The sequence below is a fragment of the Haemorhous mexicanus genome, chromosome 18 (genome assembly GCF_027477595.1).
Source record: "Haemorhous mexicanus isolate bHaeMex1 chromosome 18, bHaeMex1.pri, whole genome shotgun sequence".
NCBI classification, from domain to species: Eukaryota; Metazoa; Chordata; class Aves; order Passeriformes; family Fringillidae; genus Haemorhous; species Haemorhous mexicanus.
This window is the reverse complement of record NC_082358.1, coordinates 4,866,829-4,886,032: the sequence shown is the minus strand read 5'-3', so window position 1 is coordinate 4,886,032 and position 19,204 is coordinate 4,866,829.

Below are 19,204 nucleotides of genomic sequence, written 5' to 3'. Positions count from 1 at the left end.
AGCTGCTGGAAAAGCACCTGTGAAACAAATAAGCTGATCACCTGGGCAGAGCTAATGAGACACCAGAGAAGCTACTCCTTAATATTACTTAAAGGAAATTTGTCAGTTTGCTGTGATTGTCCTTTAACTTTTGTAAGTTCAGAGTCTGCTTCCCCAAATTTCCTGACACTGCCATGTAATTTTTATTATTTTGGGGTCTGCTTCAGCCCCTGGCCAGGGCTCAGTCACCCCTATGGGCACAAACCAATCTTCCAGGGAGAAACTGGGCCTTTCTTGCTTTTTATAATTCAAGAAAGCTGAGTTATTTTCATTGAATTGAGAGTACTCCCAATAAGGATCCTGCCTGTCATCTTGGAAAGTTCACTTCATTAATTTCAGCAGAGCTGTGAAGCTCAGTCCTGGCTGAGTTAGTCATAAGCAGACAGGACAGGACTGAGTGTGCAACCCAGGGAACAGCAGCAGCACCAGGCAGGGCTGCAATCCTCCCCCACGGGTTGAACAGCCACCTGTTAATATGCATGAGTGTGACTTTGCAAGTCAGGCCGTGGGCTAAAATGTGTGTGAGAGAGCACAGACGGGCTTGAGAACTACCAGGCAGTGGTGAGGGAGGAGCAGTTGAGCAGCCCCAAAGAAAACCTGCTTGCAGACAGGTAAAAACCACCAAGCCCACGTCCTGCTCTGATAATAACACCAGCTTTTATTGCCCATCAATTATATTCCCTAACAGCTTTTTTTTTCCTTTTGTTTTTTAAATGTTACCATGCAGACCATGGCAGGAATGAAAATGTTGTCCACCTCCAAATGTCTCATTAAGATTTACCTGTGACAGATGCCTACAAAACATTTGCAGAGCAGGTTGCTCTGTGCCAGTCTCTACACCAAACAGGATTATCCCCCTGTCTGTCCTCCCCCACACCTGCCTGCTTTAAAACCTTAACTAAACATTGTTTCAGGGCTGTTGAGGCAAAGCTCAACCCTGTGGAGCTGGAAGGACTCATTAGGGGCTACAGCAACATAAACAATAGATAAATAGGTAAATAATCAATAGATAAATCACTGATAACAATCCATAGCTGTATTCCTCATATGATTTGTTTCCAGTGAATAATCCCATCAGTTCAAGCTGTCAGGCATGGCAGCAGGCAAAAAAGCTGCAAGCAGCTCTGAAAAATTCCCAAATTATGGCTTCCTGCAGCTCTTTTGAAGGGCTTTAAAAGGTGGCTGGAGGATGCAGGAAACCCACAGGCAGAGTGACTTGGGTGTGGTGCTGACAGCCCAGGCTGCAGTCAGGGCTGGCATCAATTGTGGGGAAAAGGAGTTGGCAAAGATTAAAGGATTTCCCCAACACTGAAGAGGAGATACAAACAGAAAAAGGTGGATTAGAAGGGAGTGACACAGCCAGTATAAACCTAGAATCACTGAATGGTTTGGGTTGGAAGGGACCTGAAAAATCATCCAGTGCCACCCCTGCCATGGGCAGGGACACCCTCCACCATCCCAGGCTGCTCCCAGCCCTGTCCAGCAGAACAAGGGCCCAAGGGTGGCACTCCCATGCACACAATGACACTCAGCCCAAGGTCACAGCGTGATGCAAAGACCCTGCTGCACCCAGCAAGAGCACCTGCCTTCCACTTACCTTTTTAAACCACTTTTCCACAATTTCTGTGTAATTGCACCTGCCTAATAGCCTTCTGTCAGGCTCCTGCCATTCATCCATCACACATTAACAGTCTATTCTGATTTCTGAGGTATATTTCATCTCCTCTGACACCCATAATTTTCATGTAACCCCTTTATTGAGGCAATTAAACCTTCTTTCCATCCATGCTTTTTGGTTTCAAATTTACATTTTTAGTACTACTTTTGCAACAGCCCTTGCTCCTTCACAGTTGCAGGGTTTAATTCATGTTTATGTTCAGTTCATGTGGCACCCTCACCACATGGTTTATTTCTGTCAACTATGAAATTTAGATTGCAGCCCAGGCTCACTTTGCATTTTCACATTTCCACCACAAGAGACATGAAAACACAAGATTCATAATGGGATGTTTCCTTCTAATTTTGACAATTTGCTTCTGTCCCATAATATTTTTTGGGTGAGGATTTAAAAAAAAAAATTAAATCCTATCATTATTGTAGCTATTCTCCTGATAGTGCATTCAAATGCACAGTCCTGTGAGTGTGTAAAACAGAGACAGGGGAGAAAAATCCTAATGAAAAACTCAACAGAGCATGCAGTGCTTCTCTCTAGCATTCCTAACAAGTTGTCCAGCTTTATGGACTTCAGGACCATTTAGAGTTTTTGGAACAGGTCAGTGAGTGCTTGTCCTTGCATGATTTTGTGAACACAAGAAGGCAATAGCAAAGTGTATTGCTGTTTGCTGAAGAGGATAAATGCAAGGAAGTCTGGAGGCAGGCAGCCTCACCTGGCTGCTTCTCTGCCCACAGCAGCCCTGGGAATGCTGGATATGGGCACAGACCCTCACAAGTCCTGAATGGAAGAGGGAACGTCCAGAAAAACTGTTTTATTTCCCACCAGGTTCTGCAAATAGGTGCTAAACCTGACTTTTGGAAGGGCTTTGCTGCCCACCCTGCCCTGCTGGCTCGCTGTGGGATGGCAGCAGCTGCTCCCTGGCCTTGGCCATCCCTCAGCACTGACAACACCAAATCTGGCACCAGCCAGTGGCTCCCACAAGCAGGCTGTGATGGGTTCATTGGGAAGGAAGGGTCAGACTTCCCCAGGATTAGATTGGAGCAGTGTCAGAGGGTCCCTGTCCTGCCAGCTCCCAGCTGAGCAGTTATTTTTCCTTCTGTAGGACAGTGACCAAACCCCTCAGGGAATAATTCTGAAGTCACTTTCACACCTGGCTTAAAGGAACATTTCTAAAAATGACTTTGACATTTAGGCACTGCTGGATCCCAAAGCTGTGTAAGAATTTGCACAAGCCACAGTAAGGAGTGGGGCCAGCCAAGCTGAAGCACCTCAGTCTCCAATCCATCCCAGATCCTAGTCCTGAAAACAAAGAGGAAACCTTGGAAACCTTGCTTGTGTCAGAGCACATTTCCCCTGATAAGATGCAGCACTGTCTATTCACAGAACAAGTAAAAACCAAACAAACAGAAAATAAATCAGGAAAAAGAGCAGAATTAATTATTTTTCAACTTAATAGTCTCAGTCTTTCAAAGGCATCACCCTTGTGAGATGGATCTTTGTTACAAAGTGATGTTGGGGCTGCTCCACTGAGCAGGCTTGGATGCCAGGTGTGGATTTCCAGCAAGGAGCTCCCACAGGAGCCTGGTGAGGAGCCTGCTGTGCAGTATAACAGAACCCCTGGTGCCTGGGAATGATTGGCATCTGACTCCAAGGCTTTGGAATGCTTTATTAAAATATATTATATTACATTACAACTAAATTAAAGAGAGATACTATACTGTATCATACTTACTACTAACTAACTAATTAACTAGCAAACCTGTGACCCTCTGCCTGAGTCCTGACACACAGACATGGATCCAATTGGTCAATGAATCCCAAACACCTTGTGAAAAACACCAATCACTTGGTTTTAAAATTTTAAAAGTTTAATAGTAATAAAATGCTTATAAAAATAGCAATACAATTAGAGTAATAATAATTTGGACCATTTGGATTGGGACAATAAGAGACAATAGAAACAAAGAGTTATGGACAGTCCAGGTACCTTTTTCTGGGCAAAAGGAACCTGAAAAAGGACCCACATTAACAGAGGATTAACCCTTAAAAGCAGCAGCCTGTTGCATATTCATACACCTCATCCATGATGCATCAATTCCATTCACACACAGGATTCTGTCTGGGCAGTGTCAGCTTCTTCCTCTGAATCCTGACGGTGTCTTCAGGACTGAGGCAGGAAGAAGTTCATTTCTTCTGATAATGGAGCAATAAATTCTCTTTCTCTGAAAGATTCAGGTGTCCTGTGGCTGCTATCTCACTGTGAGTACTTAAAAAAGTATCTCACATAGCATAGTTTCTATTTTAACCTCATGTTATTACCTAAAACTATATTTAACACAGTACATAAGAAAATTAAAACAGTGTAACTTTCTAACATAACACATATAATATTAATTTTAATATTTGTGAAAAGCCAATCATAAAATACACATTTTTCACAATCATCACCAGAATCCAACCACGCAATCACCTTGGGTAAACAATCTCCAGAAGACATTCCACAGGGGCACAAACCCAGGAGCAGCAAACGAGATAAGAATTGTTCTGACCCTTCTCTTCTCTGCTTCTCTCTGTCCAGAGGGATGGGAATGCCACACTGCTGCTCTCAGCTGGGCCAGGAGATCACAGATCTGCAGATGAGATAAAATGATCTGAACCCAGCTGCAGGTCCTGGCCTTAGGGAGCACTTGCAAGGGGACAATGGCACAGTGCCCAGCCCTTCTGCAGTGCCAGAGCAGGGTGCACTGGTCCCAGCCTGTGACGCCACTGTCACCCTGCCCTGGCTGGCCTGGCACAGGACAGGAGGGATGTGCAAGCCAGTGAGCAGCACAGGCAGTTCTGGCCTCCCCTCAGGACAGTGTGCCAGGCTCAGGGAGCCTCCAGGGGAGCCTGAACAAAGCTGCTCCGGGTGAGGTGAGGTGGCTGTGGCTCCAGCCGTGCCCGAGGCAGAGCCAGTGCTCACTTGGGCAAGCAGGGCACTGCCAGGGCAGCAGCAATGGGCTGGTTTGCTGCCCACAAGAGCCTGGCTGGCTCCTGCTGCTCACTGGCATGCTGGCATGTTCAGGACGGTGTTTACAAGGGAACATCCCTTGTGGGATGGGGAGCAGCAGCTCTGCTCCCTGCCACATCCCTCCTTGCCTGGCAGCAGCAGCAGGAGCTGCAAATCTCACCCTACCAAGCTGTCCCCTCCTGGCTCTGCCCTGTGCACATCTCACACCCAGACAAAAACCCGACTGCACCTTTTAATCATTTTCCTCAATTAGTGAGAACAGTTTTCAGGTGCTAGAATATTGACACTGCCTTTTTAAAATTGGATTGGTGGTATTTAGGAGCCTGTTGTTACTTAGGAGCACGGGCTGTTGTACTGGTATCGTCATCTTGTCATCAATTAGCTTTTAATTAACGTGAATTTTATCTTTCCTCTACTAAGTGGGGAAGAGGAGAGCAATGGGCAGGATAGGAATAGGCAGAGCACCTTCAACAGCAATTTCACTGAGCAAACTATGAGCCACTAAACACTGAGAGCACTTCCTAATGTGCACTGCAACCACTGTCAACACAATGAGTGACAATAATTTCTAGTGCCCCTCTACATTTTTGACAAGAGCACTACTTGAAGCCAGCATTCACTGTGCCACCAGCACAGCCAGCACAGAGCCACCAGGCAGTGCTGCCACTGCAGTGACATTCTCAGGCTGGAAAACCAGGTAGTTATACATTTGGTGGGTTGGTTTTTTTTTACAGTAGACAATCCAGAAATAGGGAAATCTCCTCCAAAGAGTGGAAAGCAAACACTGGAAGAGAATAAGGTAAATCTTCTCTCACCTTCTCACTCATTCCTGATCTATCTATTGCTCCACCTGTTGCATTTCCAGTGCCTAAATGGGCTGCAAGAGAGTTGGAGAGGGCATGGAGTGACAGGACAAGGGGGAATGGCTTCCAACAGAAAGAACAGTTTCAATTGGATATTAAGAAGAAATTCTCTGTGGGGAGGCCCTGGCACAGGGTGCCCAGAGCAGCTTTGGCTGCCCCTGGATCCCTGGCAGTGCCCAAGGCCAGGCTGGATGGGGCTGGAACAATCTGGGACAGTGGGAGGTGTCCCTGCCTATGGGAGGGGTGTGGAAAGAGGTGATCTTTAACATTCCTTCCAATCCTAGCCATTCTGGGATTCTCTGATTTCATGCTCATCATGGCTGAAGATCTCTCCATTACTCAGCTCTCCTATCAAATCTTTGCCACAGATTCCTGTTTGTGCAGCGTCAGAAAAACAGCAAACTGTCTGTTTGTGGAGATAAAGCTCCACCCAGAAGGAGAGTGGTGTTTGTGTGAGTCCCAGCTCCCTGTCTGGCAGGACACTGGTTCCAGTGGGGTGAGGGATGGCTGGGGAGGTGTGGGAACCAGCCCAGAGGGCCTGGATTGCAGTTCTGAAAGAGGTTTAAATCCATTAGAGGGGGCACAGGAGATGTAGAGCCATTTGTTTCATCCAAGTGAAGCAGTGGGTTTGCTTCTGTCCTTAAGCACTATTTCAGGGTGAAGGAGAGACACAAAGCCTGAATTTGTGGGAGGAACAAAACCATTCCTAACCCTCTCAGTTTAAAGGTTTATGGTCCTTGCAGCCTTTGTTAAAAATGGTTGGAAAAGATCCCTGGTCCCTCTACAGTTATAGACAAAAATCAGTGTACTATTCATCTTTTGTTACATGGTTGGACTTACCAAAGCCTTTATCTTGAAGGTAATACTGATTATACCTCTACTGAATTGGGTTTTTTTTGTCCCTCTAATTTCCTTGCAGGACTAGTCCACAATTCCTTGACCATCCAGGCAAATCCATCATCTCCCCACAGAGCACCTCCATCAGCCTGTTTTGATGCAAGCCCTGATAAAGAGCAGAATTTAAGCCATCTACAGGCAGAATGAAATAAAAAAATGGGGTTCTGCCCACCTCTTTTTTTTGGTTTTTTTTGTCTCTTGAAATTACTTTCCAGCTCAGTCCCAGACTGAGTAATTCAAAGCTGATGGGAAAGGAAAGTCATGGTCCGTGGAGAGCTAATGGATATCTAAAAGCAGCAAGAAAAGTTAGGGGAAAATTTATCCTCCCCTCGCCCCTAAATCCACCTGAGTTGAGAAGTGCAATACATCAACAGGTCTGTTGATGGGTTGTCTCCTAACACAAGCTCATCATCCCATTTTATCTGCCTCATCATCTTGTGGACCTACACAGTGGCAGCAGAGAGATAGCTCCAGAAAGAGTCAAGGTAGCATTAAAGAGACAAATGCCTCCCATCTCCCTGGGTTTTTATGCACACTGACTCCACTCTGGAGTCGTCTGCACAGCAGTCTCCTCTTGCCACCAGCCTAAAGTAAAACAAAACAAAGCCCTAAATAAATGCCAGCAGGCTGAGGTGAGGGGAGCTCAGCCGTGTGAGCAATGACAGTGGCTCAGGGGAGCTGGCCCAAGAGCCTGCCCAGAGATGTTTCCTTCAGTGACCCTCTCAGGGGACATCCCCTCCAGCCCTCCCTGCTCACAGATGACTGTGCACATGCCCTGCTGTTCCCCCAGGACATGCTGGTGGAGAAGATGAGACATGAGGACACAAGGATGGCACTTCCACTTTGGCCTCCTGTTTTCTCTCTCTGGCCTTGATTTTTGGCACGTCTGCTCTCAGACTTGGCTTTGTCAGGGATGCAGGGAGAGTCAGGGAGGTTGAAACCAAGTGTTCACCCAGCCCTGTGTGCTGGCCCTGGTACCACTTCAGTCTCACCCTCCTTTATCTCAGGGGTTTTTTTGAGACTGATGTGGTTGTGAATTCAGCAGCCACCTACGAATCCCCTGCACTCTTCACTCCACAGTTACAACTTAATTCTGTCCAAGGCAAGACTGTTAGCAACACAAAAGTCCTCAAGCTGGAGTCTGCAAAGTCTCACTTTAACACTTGCCTTGCCATATCCTATTCAAGGGAAAAAAGAATCTACACTCATCACCTAGGAATTTCCTTGGAAATAAATATTCATATGTTACACAATCTTTTCATGTTGGGATATTCCTGGGAAGAGCCTGTCTGGGTGGCAATTCACCACTCAGAGCCTGAGGAACAGCTTCTGTTCAATGATGAGGTGGGTGGTGCACTCAGGGGCAAAACCTCCCCTGCATGGGCAGGGGTTGGAAACCATGGGAAGGCACTACAAATCCTGCCTTTCCTTTGCTGAGTCAAAAAGGGAGCAGGACAGGGCAGGGCTAAATAACAGGATGTAAGAAAGCCTAATTCTGTCTAATCTGCAGCTGCCCTCCAGGTGTAGAACAGCCATCACTCACAGATGCAGGGGCAGGCACACCTGGGACATCAGCCTGCAGAGAAAGTGCAGGGGATGTCACCAAGGTGAGCAGGGGGATGGGACAATTCTCCTCCCAAGAAAAGCTGGGAGGATTGACATTGGTCAGCCTGGAGAAGTAAAGACTTCAGAGTGACTTAGTTGTGACACTACTGCACCTGAAGAGAGCCTGCAGCAAAGATGGAGAGAGACAATTTGCAAGGGTCTGGAGCTACAGGAAAAGGGGGAATGGCTTTAAACTGAAAGAGAATAGGTTTAAATTGGATATTAGGAAAAAACTCTTCTCTGTGAGGGTGCTGAGGCCATGGCACAGGGCGCCAAAAAAAGCTGTGGCTGCCCCTGGATCCCTGGAAGTGCCCAAGGCCAGGCTGGACAGGGCTTGGAGCACCCTGGGACAGTGGAAGGTGTCCCACTGAAGTGATCTTTAAGGTCCCTTCCAACCAAAATAATTGTGTGAGTTCCATTCTGGAGCTCCTTTGAGTGTCTCTCCCACTCCCAATATTTATGAGCACATCCCAAAGATGCCATCAGTGGTTACAAGCAGTGCATGGCCTGGGGGAGCTGGAAAGGGGAAGAAACAGCAGCACCTCATATCCAGGGACAGGACCTTTGAGCCCAGGTTGTTTATAAGAGCATCGTCACTGTGAGGACAGCAGAGCTCATTTGATGTCTGATGTGTGGGAATGCTGGAAGCACACTCACTCCAGAAGGGAAGCATGCCTTGGGAAAGGCACAGTGGGAAACCAAGCACCCCAGTGTACTTGTGGTAGATGCACAAGCCTTTTCCATCAGTGGGCCTGGATTTGAACTTGCATCCCTTAGATAGAATGGCTCATTTGTCTCTGAGATCAGTGGGGCAGGTGCAGCCCTTGACATGAAAAGCAGGGCAGGAGGCATTTGAGAAGTAAGAAACTAAAAATATGGCAGCCCTTCTGAGGGCCAAGATGAAGGTAACATGAGCAGACACAAGAAGAAGAGGAGGAAAAGGAATAAAATTTACAAACCATTTCCTACTGCTGCCTTCCAAAGCACGTGAGAGGTTTTAGTCTCCAAGAGCCTGTTGGAAAGAAGTTCTCAGCTCTGCTTCTGCTTCTACAAATAGCTTTCTAAAAATACCAGAACGCAGAAATTATCACAGGAATTATTTGATATTTATCATCATTCAAATGCCTATGTAGACAAAATGAAAATATAGATATCAGCCAAACCCTGGGCCTCTTCTTCCTTCCTTCTGTGCTCTGGATGAGTTGAGCAAATGGAAATTTCTGTCCCTGGCTGTGTCCCTTCTATTGATTAGGCTGGGAGGTACCAGACAAAGTCCACAGCACACTTGCTCCAAATTTTACTTTTCCCTGATGAGTCCATTCTGACAACTTGGAAACTCACAGAACAGTTTTGTTCCCAGATACACAGCATCATTACAAGCCAGGAAAAATAGATCCACTTTCCTAACTGGGTTTTTCACATTACATGCAGAGTAATACACATTTACACAGAGTCAAAGCTGTGGTAGGACAAGCCTTGCAGCAGTGGGGCTCTGCTCTTAAATCTCAGATCCACTTTCCTAACTGGGTTTTACACGTTAAGTGCTAGCCACAGAGTGAAAGCTGTGGTAGGACAAGCCTTGCAGCAGTGGGGCTCTGCTCTTGAATCTCAGCCTGAGGTTGTGCCCCTTTGCACAGCCACATCATGCCAAATGACCCTCTGAGTGCTCACTAACGTGAGACCCAATGGACAGCAGAGAGAACAAGGCCATAAATCCAGGCTGGAGCCTCCAGAGCCCAGTGAAGAGGAGTGAGTGAGTCAGAAAATCCTGCTCCTTCCTTGCAACATTTCAGGAGGTCCAGAGCGAGCTCAGAGGTGCCACCTCACTTCTGTCCCTTTGCAGAGCACAAATGGGAAAGAAAGCAAAGCTCAGATAGAGCTGACTCTTCTCCACTGAGATTTATTGCACACAGGGGCTGGTGATGGCATGAGCCAAGGAGTGCTGAACAGAGAGAGGGAGAGAGAGATGATCGGGCTGTTCCCAGCCAGGCTGGCCCTTCACAGTCCAAGGTAAAGGCAGAGAGAGATGATCGGGCTGTTCCCAGCCAGGCTGGCCCTTCACAGTCCAAAGTAAAGGCAAATTGCATTCATGTTCACCTTCTAAGCTGGACCTTCCAGAGATTCACACCCGGCAGTGTTTCCCACCTTCTTTCCCATTGCACTGAGGTGAATGGAGGCGTGCTGGATACACACCGGACTGCTCCCTGAGAAGCAAAAAACCAGCTTGAGAACCATTTTTCTCAGGTGTAACGGAGTGGGGAAATGATTTTCGGCTAGCTGGCAGGGAGTTCACACAGCCATCAGTCACTGCCTGCGCTGCAGCCCCCGGGGCAGTGTGAGAGGGAGTAACCAGGAGATGGCACAAGGCAGAGCAGCCCGGGGCGGGGGCAGCAGCAGCTCTGCTGCACAGCAGTGCAGGAGCATGTTGTTACCTGTTAGCATGAGAAACTGAGGCTTCCTGCAGGTTTTTGCAGGGTGCAAATTGCTGCAAAGAGCAAAGAGCTCTCTGCTTCCTTTGCAGCTTGAAGCATTCCAAATGCACACAAGGGAGAGCAGGGAGAGAGTCACTGAAATGCAAAGGGAGGTGGAGACCTGTGAAACGCATCATTTTCTATGGCACACTGGGTTACTTGCATGCAGATACTTTATTAAATCCCCGTTTTGCCCCTGGGGCCGCTCTCCAACAGAACAAACAGACCCCATGGGAAAGCTGCCCCCCGCCATGCCATGCACAGATTGCAGGGGCATCCAGCTGCCTGTGCCATACAAACCCTCCTGTGTCAGTTTTCTTCAAATCCAGCCACTCTGGGAGCACTCAATCATTTCATAATCTGCAGGTCCTATCAAATCCATCCCTCCAAGTTGATGAAAGAAAACCCCACGTGTCCCAGCATGAAAACCCAGTCCCTGCACTGTGTCCTGGTGGGGTTTGACAGCCACTCATGCCAGGGCACAGCTTGGTGATCCACAGGGAGCTGGAGCACAGCCAAGAGCAGGGACTGAAGGGCAGACAGAGCTGGGAATAGAAATTCCCTGGGGATTCACCTGGGCTGGTTGTTTTTACCATGACCTGCAGTAACAGGGGGAGCCACATCCCCTCAAATAATATTTTACACTAAAAATGAGAGTCAAATTCTTGAGCTTCACTTGAACCCTGCCTAGAGATAAAGGTCAGAGCATGGTGGGATCCAAAGGGAGGTTCAGGTTTGTGAGATGTGGCTCACTTCCCTCTCTGCAAGAGCAAGGAACACATAAGAAAAAGTATGGTTTAATCTGTCTTCTGTCTTGTGTTTTGCTGACAGCTCCATAGGGGACCTCAGGAGCGGAGTAGCCGAGATATTGCAGGTGCAGCTGTGAGTGTAATGGGTTTTTCAGTTCATTTGGAAAACAAAACAAGAGCTGTTCTGTGTTGACCTGAAATATTTTTCCACCATAATGAGAGAAAAGGAGCAAATACTCACCTTCAATCAACCGAAACATTCTGTTTGACCCAAAATGAAAGCTGTCATTTTGTTTCCACAGTACTCAACCGCTTATTAATTCATTCTAAATTCAAAACAAGAAATACCAATCAAGCAAAATGCTTTGTGTCGAGCTCAATAGTTTTTCTTACCTTCCTGCCCTCACCTGGGGAACTCTGCTCTAATGCAAGGCGGGTTTGCAAATTATTTTGTGTTGTTTTTGAATTACATGGAAGAGTGAAGGGAAACCTTTCTGCAGGCTGAGCCCTCCTGCCCTGGTGTGTGGCCAGGCTAGTGGAGCATTAACAGCACTGCAGGAATTCACTCCTGCCTCCCTGGGCACGGCTCTAATAACAGCAGCAGCTCCCTCAAATAGCAGCTTGGAGCTCCTTTCTGCCCCATCCAAATGTGTGTAATAAAGGCAATTCCCAGCTCGGGAAAGGTGCGCCCTGCCTCCCCCCTGATGGCTACCTGCTAATCAAGGCAGCCATCCCCCCTCCGTCCTAAAAGGTGTCATTAAGGGGTCGGCATCCCCCGGAGAACAGCGGGGGAACTGAAAGTAAACCATCAGGTTATGTCAGGATTTGAGTCACAGAGCAGCTCTAATTGAAACTTCTCTGTCATTTACTCATCAGGAATGCAGAGCTCCTTCTTTGAATGAAACATCAGACACCGGCCTGACAGCTCCAGGTGGAAGATTATCCGGCAGCTTAATCGCTCCCTGACAGCCCTGGTTACTCCCACATCAGCATCTATTAACCTTCCTTTTATTCAGACCCTTTTATGCCTTTTTAATCAGTGGCTCTGGGTGCTTTGGATCAAAAGCCAGTCGGATCTCGGGCGGGATGTGAGAGCTGCATCTCGCCTTCCAAGCTCTGCTGTTTGAGGGTGCCAGGGCTGCCTGCCAGGTCGCCTCCTCTTGGGTGGAAATCTTCAGAAAAAGGGGGTGCCTTCTGAAACCACTAATCCAGTTTATCTCTGGGAAGGAGATAGGTGTTTTGTCAGAAGTTGAGCTCTTATCAGAAGCTTCAAATTTTGGGGTATACTGTTTAAAGCCCCAAGTCATGGATGTGAAAGGAGAAGCACTGTGAAAAATTCAGCTTTAATTTAATTTATTTTTTGATAAGTCAGTATCGAGCCTTTAGGTTTTCAGAGAGAGCTCAAAGCCAGATGTGAGTGCACCCTCAAGGCTCAGACATTGGGAGACAGATAAAAAGAACCCAAAGTTTATCCTCTCTAAATCAAGACTGGATGTCTCTTGAAAATTGGTGCTATAACTCAAACAGAAGTTATGGTCTCGATGCAGAAATTATTAGCTGAATCTTCCTGAGCTGTGTTATGCAGGAAGTCAGACTAGATGATAATAGTTCCTCCTGGCCCTCAAGTCTATGAATCCTTCTCCTGTGTTGTCCCAAATTGTCCTTTCTTGGATGATATGTTTGGGTCCAGATTCTCAGTGGCATTTGGACACACAGCACCGGGCGTGCATTTTCAGGGGGAAATAAAGGAATTTTAGCACCTCTGTAACATCTTGCACCAGTTCTTTCTGCATGCTCTGAGCCCCCAGTGCAGAGCTGGGGAGACAGAAAGCCTGTGGTGATGAGCTGGCCGAGGCACTTTGGGCTTCACATTGTCCCAGGCTGGTGACATGGGGCTGTCCCACAGTGCGTGGGTGGCTCAGCCTCTCCTTGGTGACACCAAGGGTGTGACATTCCCAGCTCAGCACCTCTGGCCCAGGCGGCCCTGCTGAGCTCACCAGACATTTGCTGAGCAGATGGGGAGTGGATCAGCCACCTCAAGCTCTGTGCTGGTGAAAAGGCTCTGCCCTTTGTCTGCCACCCTGACCCCTTCCAGCTCCATTTGCTGCTGCTCCCACCATGTCCCTGAGCTGGCTGGCTGCTGGCTCCTCCTGATTATCTGTGTGCTGCTCCCTGCTCCATCCACGGGCCCAGATGCCCAAAGACTCAATCCTCCTTTCCCAAGCCATCCTGGCAGATCTTGCTTCAGCCTTGGGCCAGATTGCCTTTGCTGGCTGCAGTTGGCTTGGCAATAGCATGGTGGAGCCATTTCTGGAATAAATAAATAAATAACCCTCACAAGAACGAATGCTTCTGCTGCTCTAAGGGATGCTCAGGACCAATGAAACCCATCCTAAGTTGTCTCACTGGGGAGAAAAAACAACCTTCAGGTGGTGATCCTGTGTTTCTGCAATGTAGCCCTGGAAACCTGAAGTTCATCCTCCCACCTGGGGTTCCCAACCCCATTAATAATCTGAAATAAGAGCGAGTCTGTGCCCAGCAGAGCTTCCAGCAAGGTCAGACAAGCCAAAGCAGCGTGCTGGATGATAGCTGAGGGCTGGAGGGAGTGGGGACACCTGGCTGAGGAGAAAGAAATGGAAAGGATTGGAAAGGTGAAGGGAATGTGGGGAAAGATGGACTTGACAGAGGAGAGGGGAAAAGGAGAGGGATGTGTCCAAAACAGAGGCACAACGGCTGAAGGAATAACAGCCAGAGAAGAGACTGAGGGAATTGGAGAATAAAAGGGCTGTGAAATATAAAATCTGGACATACTTGAGGAGATTTGGAAAGGTCTTTTCTGGAGACCATGTGGAGCTAACTAGGTAAAAGAAGGAAAAAGTCCAATGGTTGCTTTCAGAATGGTGCCAGTGAAAGACAATAAAATAGAATTGGTGATCTAAAGCAGAGACAGAGGTGTAAAATGTCAAAAGACAGAAAAGGCCAATTCTTATTTAATGAGGACCAGAGTTAACTTTGTGGCTTATGAACTTTTTTCATACTGTGAATGAGGTCAAAGGGGGATTAATTGAGTTAATGAGTGAGAAGTCTCAGTTTAAGTAAGTGTGTATACATTGACAGACATTCCACCAACAAAACAAAAGGATGAAAGCACCCCAGGGAGAAGTTGCTGCCTTTCCAGAGCATCTCTGGTGTGACAAAGAGCCATAACCATCCACACAGACACTGGGAGAGCTGAGCTGTTTGACGTGTCAGGGTCAGGAGAACAGGAGAGTGTCTGACCCTCAATCCAACCCACTACCAAAACAAAAAACCACCCCAAACCAAAAAACAATACAAAAACCAACCAAACAATATAAAAAAAAAATCAAAACCAAACCCTTGGAGAGAAACTCCCAGACAAGAGAAATGCAACCACATGCCTTCCTCCCCTGAGCTTGGCCACTTCTTTTGGTTTTCTTAAGTACCCCAGTTATGTTTCCTAGCACCTTATGGGGGAAAAATTCCTTAAGTAAAAAGGAACAAAAGGAAAGAAAACTAACCCCAACAAGAAAAAGAGGTGTTAAACTATCCCTTCTTTGACACCATCATATCATATATTTGCATCAGCTGATTAATGGGAAATATTCAGATTTTACACTGTTAATGTCTCAGCAAGTTCCTGCCAGGTACCCAGAGACATTTAATCGTTGGGTTTGTCTTTATTTAATAGAGGTTGTTTAATGGAGTCTGCAGAGCTGTTCAAACCACACTGGATCAGCACATAATAAACCACAAGGGCACTTGGGGGTTTCCATGCCAATTAAGCATCGATAGCCCTGGATTTGGAGGGCTTTCACCTCCGAGTTTGATTTTGGCTCTGCCAGTGAGCAATAGCATTAGCACACACCCTCCTGCTTCAGCACTAAATCAAATGAGGCCTGAGCCATCACAGGCTGGTAGGGATCCAAACCTTCCTGACTGTCAGTGCTGCTTCTGTGCTCAAATTTAATTCAAACCTGCTCCTAACAAGAAAAGAGAGGGTATTAGAGCAGTGCTCCTGGATTTAGGCATGACAGCAGCTGGAGAAGGATGGAGACCTTCCTGAGAGCAATGAAAGAAGGTCAAGCCCACAAGTGCAGCATGTGCTGATAGCAGAGGATAATTTACTTGCCTACAGTGCTGGTGATCCCAGCTCTACCCCTGCATATGGTCTGAGAAAGGAAGAACACGTTTGCTGGCAGTGGATGTGGAGATCTGAATTTTGGGAGTTTGACAGGCTGGGAACCCCTGCTGAACAGCAAACCTGGGAACAGGGTCAGGACTGTGGCCTCTGAGGTGACTTTAGCACAGCCAACTCTATCTGCATAATAATTGTTCTGATTCTAATCATTATTTATAACCCCCACCTGAGCAGCACAAAAAAAAAACCAGCTTTAAAAGATGGTTGCAGCTTATTTACAGCAGCTCCATTGGCTCGTAGCACTCTCCAGATGCATGTTAAAGCAGCAATAAGGGAAGCAAAAGCATTTTTAAAATCTGCTTTTAGAGCTGTGCATTGGTGACATGTATTTAAATCATCTGCACACCATCAAGCACGGGCTCAAATTTAAATGTCACTGTGAATCTCCTTCTCTTATTCCTTCACAGGGTTATTTGTCATCTTCCAATTCATGCAATGAAAGGAAGTGAACAGAAAATTAGACAAACAAATAAAAATCTATGTTTTTAATGCAAAATGCAACCCTGGAAACCTCTTACTGTAAGTTTTTTTTTTTTTGAATACCTTTCAAGAAGAAAGAAAACAAAGCAAAACTGCTGCTAAAAGAAACAATAGGCAAAGAAAAGTCTTTCTCTTTGCTTAAATGCTAGAAGTAATAATGAAATGAAATAATCATTATTGTTGATCATCTGGCTGCCAAAGTGGATGTTTACCTTCCTGTTTATTACCCACCTTGTTGTGATAAATTTGAATAAGCACTGGGGGGACAGGAATTAAGCGGTAGGGTTTTTATCCCAGTCTTTAATTCTAAACTCATGTGAGGAGCTTCATTTTCCAGATCACTGAAATGTCTTTTTTTCTTTTTTTTCTTGTCAGTGACTTACAAATTCTGATATATATATATATATATATATATATATATATATATAAAATATATTCCAATTGTTTTTTCCAGAATTCCCAGTTTATGCTTCCTCAAATTGTAACATTGCTCTGAATATGAAAACCTCTGTCTCTCTCTAATGCTTCTTTTGACCAGTAATCTCACTTTTTGATTAGACAAAATATTAAGAGAGGAATCCATAAGTAATATAACATGGATTCCATAGCTATCAACACTATTAAAACATTATTTCAGTTTTCCATTGCAATGGAATCTATAGAACAAACACAGATTATATTATATCAGTGATTAAATAATGATTGTCTGCAGTCATAGGGCCAAGTGTTTGACTTCTAAGGCACAAAACACTGGTGCTGATGGCAGAGTGCAATCTGCCTTTTCCCCTTCAAGCAAAAATATTTCCACTCAATTTTAATGTTGATTGATGGTAAACAAGAGATTTCTGATTGTGGTCCTTTATTATTGAATATTTGCTGTGTCTTATCACAGTGAAAATTTGAATTTTCCCACAAAAAGTGAAGCTTCTGCAGTCTTGGGGTTGAGATGAGGATCACTATTCTTCTATACAAAGAATCAAGGCTGTAAATTGGACCCAAAAGTAAAGAAAAAACCCCAACATTTTAAAAATATACATCTCAGGTTATGATACCAAAGGAAGGATGAAAAGGACTCAGAGCGTATTTCCAGAGGTCTCATCATTCAATGGCAGACCCAGGCTTTGAGGAAACCTTGAGTAATAGATGTACTCATAAACTTTAATCCATAAACTCAAATCAAATTAGTTATGAGATTGAATCCCTCTCAAACTGGGATATTTGGTTTTTCTGTGGGGTTTCAGTCAGCATTTATTTGTACCAAAAATAAAATATCACAAGAATAAGTCCCAAAGTGAACACCAGTACTGGGAAAGGGACCTGGAGAATCCCATCCACTGCCCAAATCCTGTCTCTGGCACAAAGGTAGAGGTAGGACCAGGAGAGCTGTGTGGAAAAATGGAAATTATTTCAGACTGAAAGGAAGTAGGTTTAGATTGGATATTGGGGATAAATTCTTCCCTGTGGGGTGGTGAGGCTCTGGCACAGGTTGCCCAGAGCTGTGGCTGCCCCATCTCTGGAAGTGTCCAAGGCCAACAGAAGAGCAAACAGAACTGAGCAGCAAATGGAAGAAAATGTTTTTCCAGGGTTCATGAACGAAAAAGCCTCCCAAGGAACCTGAATGGGTGTGTAAACACATTGGTTAACTAAAGAGCCCAGGTTTATGTGCCTGTAATCAGCTGAGGTGCTCAGGAGTTAATTCAGCATGCAGGGAAGTAGAAGATTATTTGATCTAGAAAAAGGAATAGTATGAACAGCTCCATTCAGCATTCCTAACAGAGCTGGAGAAATAAGCTGCTCTGTGAATTTGGCCTCTGGTTCTGTTTTCCAATTATCCTCAGGCAGATGGTGATTTTGTTTTATTTATTCACTATTGGAATTATTTGCTGGATAGCCTCAGTAAACAATTCTCACTTGATGCATTGCCAGTGAGCAGCTTCCTCAGGATCTTCAGTGCTTGCCCTGCTTCAATAAGATGCAAAGACTACCTGGAATCACTGTGGTCTCTTCTGGGATGAGCAGATGCCTTAGAATCAGGCTTCCAATGAAAAAAAAGGTGTGATTTTGGTTTCAACATTCCCTTTCTAGGAATATTTCTGTAAGCTGAGCTGTTTCCCATGTCTAACAGTCATTCCACTGCCCAGAATTAGCCCAGGTACACAAAACAGCACCTGAGCCTCCAGCCCAGCCACACACCCTGTCCCTCAGGTCTCTGCTTTCATTTCCCTGCTCAGAGCTGCAGCTTTTGGCTCTTCCTTCACGTGACAGACACTCATCAGCACGATGGCCAACGTGGAGGAAATTTTAAGCAGCCTTTGTCTGCATACTCAGTCTTTTCAAATATTTTACCGTCCATTAAAATAAAAGCTTGTCAGAGAAAAGTGACATTAAAAGTAATAAGCTGCTGCATACCAGGCTGCTTCTCTCCTCTGCCTGGCTCCTTCAGGCTGTCCCCAGCCTCTGTGGTGACCCATCATCTATCCACGTCCCTCCTGCTCCCCCAGCTCTTCCTTCTGCTGGGAAAGGCTTTTAGATGCTGAATTCCTTTGACCCTGAGGTTCCCCACTTTGGAATACCCACACTTGCCACCCACCACTCAGCAGAGCTAAAAGGCATCCTTGAATGGGGAAGGTTGTCCTCTGTCTGTCAGGAAGAGGGATAAATAGTTCATATTGGAGAAGCTGTTTAGCCTCATGTTTGGATTCATCTGAGCAGCACTGAGATATTATAAATACTGCAAAACAATCCAAATCAATACAGCATAGGGAAATTCCCATCAGATATCTTATAGAACAACTGCATCTGTCTGAGCAGGCAACCTAAAATATCCACGTTCCAGTTCTGTTTTGAGGGATTGTTTACCTAACCTAGCTGTCTACTGGTCACATGGATTCTTTAAAAAGTGCCCACTTATTTATGAAAAAAATTTGCAGTTTGAGTTCATCCTATATAAGTTGCCAATGAATTGTGAGCCTGCTCCACTTTTCCAAATACAGATTTCCACCAGGCAGAAATAAAGTACAAAATTACTTTTCTTATTTTATGGGCCATGAGAAAAATCACTGATCTCAGGACTAAAAAGCTGGCCAGCAAAGTAAATGACCATTCAAAGGAGAATTATAGAAGTATAAAGAATTGCTAATAAATAACATACCAATACTGAAAGCAAGGGGTGAGCTATTAAGCATATCAGAGGAAA